This window comes from Silene latifolia, chromosome 3 (genome assembly GCF_048544455.1).
Source record: "Silene latifolia isolate original U9 population chromosome 3, ASM4854445v1, whole genome shotgun sequence".
NCBI classification, from domain to species: Eukaryota; Viridiplantae; Streptophyta; class Magnoliopsida; order Caryophyllales; family Caryophyllaceae; genus Silene; species Silene latifolia.
The window spans coordinates 94,149,813-94,160,704 of record NC_133528.1 but is presented as its reverse complement, the minus strand read 5'-3'; positions in this window follow the sequence as shown (position 1 = coordinate 94,160,704).

The following is a 10,892-nucleotide window of genomic DNA, read 5'->3' as shown; positions in this document are numbered from 1 at the left end:
CATTTTAAGTCGTATTTTATCTCAAGGCCACTCGAGGAGTGATGACTATGAATGCGTGGCCACGCCTCGAGATGAGATCTATAGTAGATTGTCCGGTCAGACGGTCATTCTCCCGATCGAGGAAACCACTTTATGATATGATCACCTGCAAAAACGAACTAAAAGACAAATTGCATTGAGTGGGAGATATTATTGGACAAGAGAATTGGTAACGCACACTTGTGTCGGACAAGTGGGAGATTGTTGGAGTAGTGTCCACCACAATAAGTGCGTTTACATATTAAATCTCGTAAAAGGAATATCGTGATTTATCTTTTTATTTGTCGATGGTCATCGTTAATCGGTAGTAATTGGTGACTAGATTTTGACATTATTGTCGTGTGGTGACTATGATCACCGATCCCTTTAGGTCACACCTATAGGATGATGCCCAAATGGAAAAACTAATTATTTGTATGAGATACAAAATAATTAAATCCTTGTATTATTTGACTTTTAGTTAGTAACATAAATGTATTATTTGATGACGGGTTATGAACTCGGGACAAGGAGATTTATTATTTAATTTTGTGATGTTTAAATAATAAATGATTAGAATTTATTAATTAATTGTTAATTAATTAATTTTATACGATATGTGTATATGTTTTGAGGTGGAATTAATTAGGTATTAAATTTTACAAGAGGTTGTAAAATTAGCTAAGTGGGTTAATATTTATACATTGTATGTTGATAAAATGGTCTTATGATTACTTAATGGTTAAGTAGTCATTGGTAGTTAATTTGTATTATTTAAGTGTTAAATAATTAAATTAATATTTAATTATGTAAGATAATTAAATATAAGACTTATAAGCATTTGTGGGGCAAATGTCAAAAACCGAAATGGACCCATATAAGTCCATTTGGCTGATTTTTTAGAGGACACCAAGTGTCCTTTTAAGTGGCAAATTCCACTTAGATTTGTCTCCCATATTTGACTATAAATACCCAACTATTCACATTATTTTACAAGGAAAATTGTGTCTTTGTTTGAACACTTTATCAAGAGACCATTTTTCTTCTCATTTGTTCATCTTGTTCATCTTAAAAACACATATATAAATTAACTAGTAATATTATCAAAGTAATAATATTATTTAGTACATCAAATATACAATAAACAAGGTTTACTACTACATATACCTAGTTAGTATTTTAGTAGTATTTTGGGTTGATTCTTGGGTGCTTCCTTAGGAGACCATCTATTTTGGTGGTTTGTTGTCTTGGAGGATAATCCATTTTCATAGCTCAAGAACAACATCAAGGAAGGAGTCCTTGAGTTGTGCCCAAAACTTGCCTTATACAATGTAAGGAAATTTTATCTTAAGATGGTTTAATACCATCTTTTATACTTTTATTTGCATGCATGTAGATTTAGACCACTTTAAATTAATTTGTAGTTTTAATATCATAAGATGAGTATTAATATGGTCTAAATAACTAACAAATGGTTCACACAATGAGTCACAATGAGAAGGACAAATGGTTAACATAAAGAGTCACAATGACTAGTAAACAAGGAATAATGGTTCACCTAACGAGTCACAATGACTAATGAACAAGGACAATTGGTTCGCACAACGAGTCACAATGAGAAGGAAAAATGGTTCACACAACGAGTCACAATGACTAATAAACAAGGACAAATGGTTCACATAATCAGTCACAATGACTAATGAACAAGGACAATTGGTTCGCACAACAAGTCACAATGACAAGGTGATGTGTCCATTTTATATAACGTTTAACCCCCTATTTTAGCTCAATATATTTGACTATTGTGCTTTATTTAGTGTTTTTCTGAGCTAATATTGCATTCTAGGCGTATTGCTCGTATTTGTTACATTTTGTAGGAATCTAAGCGATCGGAAGCTTTTTCCCGTCATTTTAGCAAACATCGGAATTTGCAATGCTAAGTAGAGGCAAGCTTGATCATGGCATGGCAATTTATAAGGAGTGTTGGTCCAAGAAAAAATGACACTAACTTATGTTAGTAGAAAAATAAAGAAATGAGCTCAAGTATAAAATCAAGTGTTAAAGCCCAAGTAGAGAGGATGGGATTGGATGCTCATCTTAGGATGCTCTTTGGATGCTAATTGTGCAATTAATCGGGTGCTTAAAGATGGGATTAATGGCTCACATTGGATCCCCTTTGCAATTACTCAAGAATTGAAGGAAAATTAAGAGTGTGCTTAGGATGCCATTTTGAATTCCTTTGTAAATTTTACTCCCTTATTCTTATATAAAGGGTGTTGATCTTCTACACACCTTTACACACCATTTTTCTTAGTATTTTCTACACTACTTTCATGTTCTTAGTTTAGTTTAGATTAGATTTACTATAAACAATTTCCTTTAGGCATTTTAATTTATATTACAATTTCCATTTCAAGTTATATTCAAATTATTTATATTTGCATTGTTCTTCAATTCCATTTCCATTTCCATTTCAAGGTAATTCTATTCCTATTTTCATTATGTTTATCATTTCAATTGTCATTAGTTTAGTTTACATGTACATTATGCTAGAGTAGTCTACCTTGTTTAGGGAATGAAGGGAGCCATGCATAAAAGTATTTGTACCTTGATGAACTAGGATGTTATAATATCGTTTCATTGTTTCTATCACATGTTTGCACCACCATGTTTAATCTTTGTTTAAAAGCCTTATTCATTGATTAAATTTGTTAATTCGTTCTATAAGTCGAGAGGCACGACATCGGATTAGACTAAGCATGTGTAGTAGGACGAGCTAATCATAAACGAGTTTCTCAGGACCCTAGTCTATGGTTGACTCTAATATCGAGAGGTGGGTGTCTCTAAGCGTAAACCAAGAATTGATTCATTAACTACTATGTTTATTTTAAGCATTTACATAATTTGCATGTGTGACCCAACCTCCTTAGACTATTTCTTTATCATTATTGTTTTCCTCCATTATCCAACCAACCAACCATCCGATAACCGACCTTAATAAAATTTATCCCATAACACCTAATTTACAACTCCCGTCTCTCGTGGATTCTCGTTGGAATATGTGTCCTCCGACAATAATGCGATCACGACTGTTGGTCATGATGATCACATGTTTAAGTCTCATTAAAATGAATACAATTGGGAAGTAATTTTGTTATCACAACTGGTCAACATATATCGGTAATGATTGGTCGACTAGAGTTTGACATTGCGTGTGTGACGGTGGTGATCGCCTTGACCCTAGGTCATACCTAAAGGGCAATACTCTTAATTGATTATTTAATTAATCGTATAATGTTACGAGTTAATTAAATTACTTGAAAATTGACAGACGATTTTGGAAGTAAAATTTACGTATCATATTGAAATGTGATTAAATAAGGTACGGTCTGAGTAATTGAATTGTATCATTACTCGGATGAAATAATTGTTTAATGTAGCAATTAAATTGAATGAATTGTTATAAATGCAATCAGTTGTGATTTATAATTGGTAAAATATTTTGGTACTAGTAATTATGATATTACTAAAGTCGATTTTGTATGTGACGCATTTTTATTAATACGTTGATTTTTAATAAGTTAAAAATTACATAACAAATATATGTGACATGTGACATGTAACATATAGACAATTGACAAAAATAATATGGACACCATATTATGTAAAGGGCCGAAAAATTAGAAGGTGTTTAGCTAATTATAAGTTGTTTGTGATTAGTGGAAAACACAATGATTAAAAAGCAACCTAGCCATGCAAGCCTATTGTTCCTTGTGAAGAACAATTTCTCCATGCATTGGCTCACCCTAAAGCTCCTCTTACACGGTTTTGGGAAGCAAAATGTGATCATTGTTTTTCTTATAATTTTACCTAATAACACTAAAATGTTTTAGTGGGTATTCATTCTAATTCACTCATCCAAAATTAGAGTTTTAGAGAGAAATAAAATCCTCCCTTTTATCTCTCTAAAAACCGAAATAATATAAGAGTTTATAAATATTTTGGTTCCATTTTTCTACCTTGATTAATATTATAACTAGTATTTGTAATATTAATTTAATTAAGAGAAGCCTTGGGTATAAAGCATAGGGAGAGATCTTACACTTAGATCTTTGTTCTTCCATTGGAATAGCTCAAGAACAAGAAGAGATAGGTGATCTCTCTTGTGCCCTAATAGCCGAAATCCATTTTGTAAGGACATGATTTCTCCTCTATTTATATCATTGTTTGCATGCATAAGATCCGTTTTAATTTTATGACAAATTATTTAGACATATAAGAGTATGTTAACATGTATATGAATCTACATTTCCTTCAATTGGTATCAGAGCCACGGTTGTTTGCATGCAAATTGGTTAAAAGTTTTTCCGAGTTATATGAATAACAAATAAAACTTGTAAAATTTGTGTTATTATGATATATCACGAAATAAATACATGCATGTTAATATTTCTGGTCCTAAAGTGTTTTAGGATATTTTGGTTAATTTTTCGGATTTTTATTGTTCATATTTTACAATAATGGCATTTAAATATGATTTTATGAGTAAAAATGTCATTTTTGGACGAAAATTAGCTATACTTCGAATTTTAAGTTGATTTTTGGATATGTTATCACACATATTATTTTGAGATAACCTGTAAATTTTCATAATTTTTGCACTTGTTATGCTCGAAAAATGAATTTTTCATTATTAAGTTCGGATTTAAGAGAAAAATAGGTTAATATGAGTTAAATTTCGAATCTGGTCATAGAAAATTAATATGTTGTCACATGCAATTTTACAAGATGTGTGTAAAATAATTGGCTATAAAGAAGTCTTTTAGCATGATTTATGAATTTTTGAAGAAAAATAGCATAAATAGTGACATTATTAGTTGAAAATTAATAAAACATAATCTATGACTTAGGAAAAACGTCTAATGTTGCATTTTATTATATTTTTCAGATCTAAAATTGAAAAGTTAATGAAAATAATTTTTCCATGTTTTTATGATTATTTTATTAAATATCGATAAACCGCAACATTGTTTTTCCGGAAAATTTTCGAAATTTTTTAACCTAAGATTTTGAACATTATGAGTGTCATGGAATTTTTCCAGAATGTTCATGAATTTAAATTTCAAATTTTGAATTTATTTGAAATTTTGTGATTTATTTGAAGTTTAATAGCTTATTTTTGTAATTTTGGTCCATTTATGAACAATTTTGTAAATAAAAGTTAATTATGGTCAAATTATTAGTGAAGACTATATTTTGAGTCCTAAGAGGTTAGGGTAATTAACTTATGCATAAATATGAGTTTATGTATTTTTGTGATTATAAAATGTTGAAATCACGCAAATCCGTAAAAAACCAAGTAATATACGATATTGGCTAATTAAAAGGCGATTTAGCATAAAAATTGAGCATGTTTATACATATTATAATGCTGCATCTTTCTTTATGATTGTCATAATTTTAATTTATGTAATTTTGAATTATGTAATTTTACTTAGTATGGCCTTAGTTTTTAATTGGTATTTCCCGAAATGTATGGGAATATCGATTCGGTTGTAATTTTATTGTGATCTCGTATCACCGTTTTGTAATTTAATAGATTTATTTTATTTTAGTTACAAATGTATAATAGGAAATTATGTAATTTATTATGTAATTTTATTCATTCCGGAGTTCCAAAAGACGGATTACTTCAAGAATGGCGATACATAAAGACGGTGTTACCTCGAGATGCGTGCCACAACCGAAGTTCAAGGGACCAATGGAGTTGGTTTCCGAATATGTAATAGATTAATAGTTTTTCTAATTTAGGAAAGGCCATACTAGGATTTATTTTTCTTTATGCTTGCATTTTATTTTATGTCACATGCATCGCTAAATCGCCATAACTAAACATGCATTGTCTTTTATCGAGTTTATCGACCGTGTCAATTAGAATTATCGTAGTTCACCGCTTTAGTTCACTTAAAACGTGATAGATAATAAATTGACATGACCTCTCGCTAAAACTATCAATTGAGACATAGCCTTACCAAATAGTAGAAACCATGAAAACCTATTTCGTGAGGGAGTGCACTCGGCCACACCGGGGTACAAACCTTGTTACGTAGGGGAAGTGGGTGATGAATGTTAATCCACCGAATTCATGTTGATGAGGGATGTATCCGCCCCACCGTGCCCAAGTTAATGTGGGTTTGGATCATGGACACATTTATTCGAAATTTGGATTGAACTCAACAAAAGTATTTGATAAGGGATGTATCGGCCCCACCGTGCCCTTGTCGATGTGTTTTGGGCTATAGATAATTGTTAATGTAATATTATCGACCAAGAGTTCTAAAAGTAGAATCGATTAAACGTTAATCCACCAAGTTATATTGATAAAGGATGTATCGGCCCCACCGTGCCTAAGTCGATATGAATTTGGGTCTTGGAATCATTTATCTAGTTGGGTAGAGGTCACTAGAAAATGCATATAACTTGTTTAAATCATACATTTTTACGAGTATTATTAAAACGACAATTGTTTTACTCCTTATATTTTGTTTTGTAGACCACTTCTTATTCATAACAAATGGCAACACCAACTCCTAATGCTACACCACTCGCTACTTCATCATGGCTCCGATCCTTTATGGATCGATGTAAACTTGAAAAGAATGGGTCAAATTTCTCCGAGTGGGATGCCCAACTCAAATTAGCCGCCGAGGGTGACGACAAGCTTCGTTACCTTACCGAGGCCTCTCCACCCGAACCCTCCACTAGGTCCACCGCGGCCACTAGGGAAGCCTATGAGGCTTACCAAAAGGAGTCCGCCGCAATGAAAAATGTATTAATATTTGCGATGGAGGCGGAACTCCAAAGGAGAGCCTTCAAAATGGGCAATGCTAATGAGATTTACTCCAAACTTATGACCATGTTTTCACAAACTCCGCGGATCGTCCAATATGAGGCGGCCGCGGCATTCTTTGATCTCGACTTCAAAGAGGGCCAAAAGGTTAGCCCTCATGTGCTCAAACTCATGGAGCTTGTCGAGACCTTGAAGATTCAAAAGGTTGAAATCCCCAAAGAACTCATCGTAGATAGGATTCTACACTCCTTGTCTAAGGTTAAGGCATATGTGCAATTCCGGATGAATTTCAACATGCAAGACAAGGATGTGTCTCTTGAGGAGTTGCACAAGTTACTTGTGCAAGCCGAGAGGGACATGGGGTTAAATGTGAACCCTCCCAAGGATGTGCTTAACATAAGCACAAAGAGTAAGGGGAAGTTCAAGAAGAATGGGAGAAAGGGCAAGAAGCAAGCTCCCACATTCACCAAAGCTAAGTCTTGTGAAGCTAGCACCTCCAAAGTCAAGAAGGGTCCTCTTGACAAATGCCATTATTGTAATGGCATGGGACATTGGAAGAGGAATTGTTCCAAATACCTTGGTGATATCAAAGTTGGAAAGATCACTCCAGTAGGTAAATGACTAACCTTCTTTTATGTTTCTAAATTCAACTATGGTATTATGATGCAAAGTTGTGATAATGTATCTCCCTTTTATTGTAAATAGGGGCATACCAAGCAAAGACAAAGGAAAAGAAAAGCAAGCATAAGAAACCATGAAGAAGCTAAGGATAGCTTTTATGGAGCTTTGTTTTTCATTGTCTTATTTTAAGTCATGTTTTGAATTTTTAGAACTTTAAGTTTCCGTGTTCGACATGGAAAGGTATTTTGGATAATGGTTTGTATTTTGGATGATGGTGACTTGGTTTGCAACCCAAGTCACCCATTTTATCATTTATCCTTTATGTTCTAAAATTTCATCTTTAAATGCTTGCGTTTTGAAACATAAGATCATTCACTTAAAGTAATCTAATAGACAATTATAATGACGGGTTTCATTATATGTCCACATGCTTAAGGCTTGTGTATGATCATTTATAAAGTGACTTTGAGTCTATGAACTCTCTTAAAGGTATGTCAACCACCAAGTACACATATGAAATCAATAACAATTAGTCAACCTATGAGGTAGTCCTCCTTATACTTCAACATCATTAATTTGTGTCTCATATGCTATCTTTGAATGCTTAGTGTATTCATTCTAAAGATAGAGTGGGAGAAAATGAGGACACAACACACAAGGCAAGATATAATTGTGTACTTATGTAAATGAAGATCTACGCAAGAGAGAATGATTTGAATGAAGGTATATCTATTCACATAGTATACCAAATAGATGAGATCTATAGTCTCAAGTTAGTTCTAAATGACTTAAGAGATCAAGTGAAGTAATCATAAGAGTTTATTCTCAAGATAACTACACGAGGAGACCAAAAGAAGTTTTGGAAGAAAAATGACTAATGTAAAGTCTTAACAAGCTTTTGACTAAGGTTATGAATTATTTGACCAATAGTTTCAATCATGAGTTTTACTTAAGAGCCTAAATGAATCATAGTAACATACTAGTTATGATCAAGTTGCAAAGATTGATATTCCGATATCTTCAATAGCCAACGTTTTAACCACGCAAATGTCATTGTTTAACCTCGCTATGAAATGGTTAAACCTCCTTCCAAAGGGTATTCAAAGGACCTATTCTAAATATTATTTGTATTTGAATAATGACATTGCTACACATCATTATGACATGAGTGTGTTAGAGATTTAAAATCTCTTTCCGTAAGGTTGAGATGAGACCACTTCAAAATAGGCATTTTGAAAGGATATGATGGGAACATATATTGTTTTATCCTAGTAACTTGGCAAAGCGATTTATATTTATATTCTTGACAAATTTCGATTGAGAAGTCAATTTCTAAATATGTAGAATTGAGTGGGAGTTAGGAAATTCTCATGTGAAGACATGGGATTTAGTGGGAGCTATCATCCTTGAATGTATAAAACTCATTACTCATTAAAGAATGAAGCTAATACCTTCTTTCATAAAGAAGCTTTCGAGTTTTCAATTCTGGATGAAAATGGACAATGATGAATCCAATTACATCATGGGATGTTGGATTAGTATTAAGAGATACACATCACATCAACATACGCGTAGGTTATTCGTATGAATGAAAATGGGATTACCATTAGCAATCATGGTAGTTCATTGAACCTAAGAACGGTTGATCTCATGATTATTAGTAACTAATGTTTCCGCCATTAGAATAATCATGTACATGTGCAATTATAAATCATATGCATAAGAGCATGATGATAGACTTGGTGAGCCAAAATAGAAACGTCATGAATTCTCAAGTAGAATCCGATGAGCGATTTCAGTGTTTGACGGAATGTTCTATTGTGTGTCAAGAGGTTGCACATATTGTAGAAAATCCGAACACATATGAGGATTTATGAGAATCCCAAATCTTTCAAGCCCGGAAAAGAGAAATGAGAAGTTTTGGAAAGATGCTTGGTTAAGTAAGAGGTTATTCAAAACAATCTTTCCTAATAAAGCTAGGACTTGTGAGAAGTACTAAGCTAATAATCTTGTCAATTGTTACAAGATTCTACAAAACATATACCTAGTGCATTGTGTGTGGATGGAATACTTGATCGGTACAAGTTGTATTATTCATCGCAAATTCGTTCGTTATGAGATGATCGATAAGAAAGTTTTTTCAAGTTAAAGAACCAAAACCAAGGTCGAGAACCTTGATGTGTGCTTGGTAAAATTCATGGTATGAGAACATGAATGTGAAGGAAATTGCAAGTGTAAGAAGTTTGGACACGTGGACACATGGGATGTTAAACTTCTATTGCAATCAATAAGTGTTTACACTTATGATAAACATCACAAGGTTGTAATATGATATTGACTACCCGAGTGTGATGTCGACACTTGTTGTTTGAGTTATTATTAACTCACCTTGAACATTGTTATATCCAAACGGGTTGTAGAGACAATTGAACCCCGTTAAAGTGAACATGGATTAACATTGTTTTTGCCCATAGTTACTTATATGAGGTGACGTCTCGAAGTGACTAGAGTGTGATGCGATTGATGGCAAGTTCAAGTGCCATAGAGTCATGTGAGATGACTAGTCGATCACATAGGCGGTTGTTAGGAACTTTCAGCGGGCCTTATGACCGCTTATAGAGTTCTGGCAAATTTATATAGCTTGGTCGTGGCGAGAGCTACTATAGTATTCGAATGAGTCGATTCTTTTGACTAAAGACTATTCTCCTAAGATGGCATAGTTTCAGATTAACTTTGATTTGTGTTACTACGACCTTCGTAAATGGGGTCAAATGGGCATATTTTGGGTTATGATGGTCAGGCTAGTCGAAGGGAATGAGTGCGATAGGAATTGTCCACCCCTTGTCAGGGTTATAACAATATCTCAGGGCCACTCGAGGAGTAATGAACTGGAAATGCGTGGCCACGCTCGGAAGGTATCCAGAGTGGATAAATCCGGTCAATCAGTTATTCTCCAGATCGAGGAAACCACTCTCGATATGATCACTTGCAAGTACGACCTGAAAGACACCTTGCATTGAGTGGGAGGTAGTAATAGGACAAGAGAATTGGTGACGCACACTTGTCGAGGACAAGTGGGAGATTGTTGGAATATGTGTCCTCCGACAATAATGCGATCACGACTGTTGGTCATGATGATCACATGTTTAAGTCTCATTAAAATGAATACAATTGGGAAGTAATTTTGTTACTGTCAACTGGTCAACATATATCGGTAATGATTGGCTGACTAGAGTTTGACATTACTGTCGTGTGACGGTGGTGATCAGTTGACCCCCTAGGTCATACCTAAAGGGCAATACTCTTAATTGATTATTTAATTAATCGTATAATGTTACGAGTTAATTAAATTACTTGAAAATTGACGGACGATTTTGGAAGTAAAATTTACGTATCATATTGA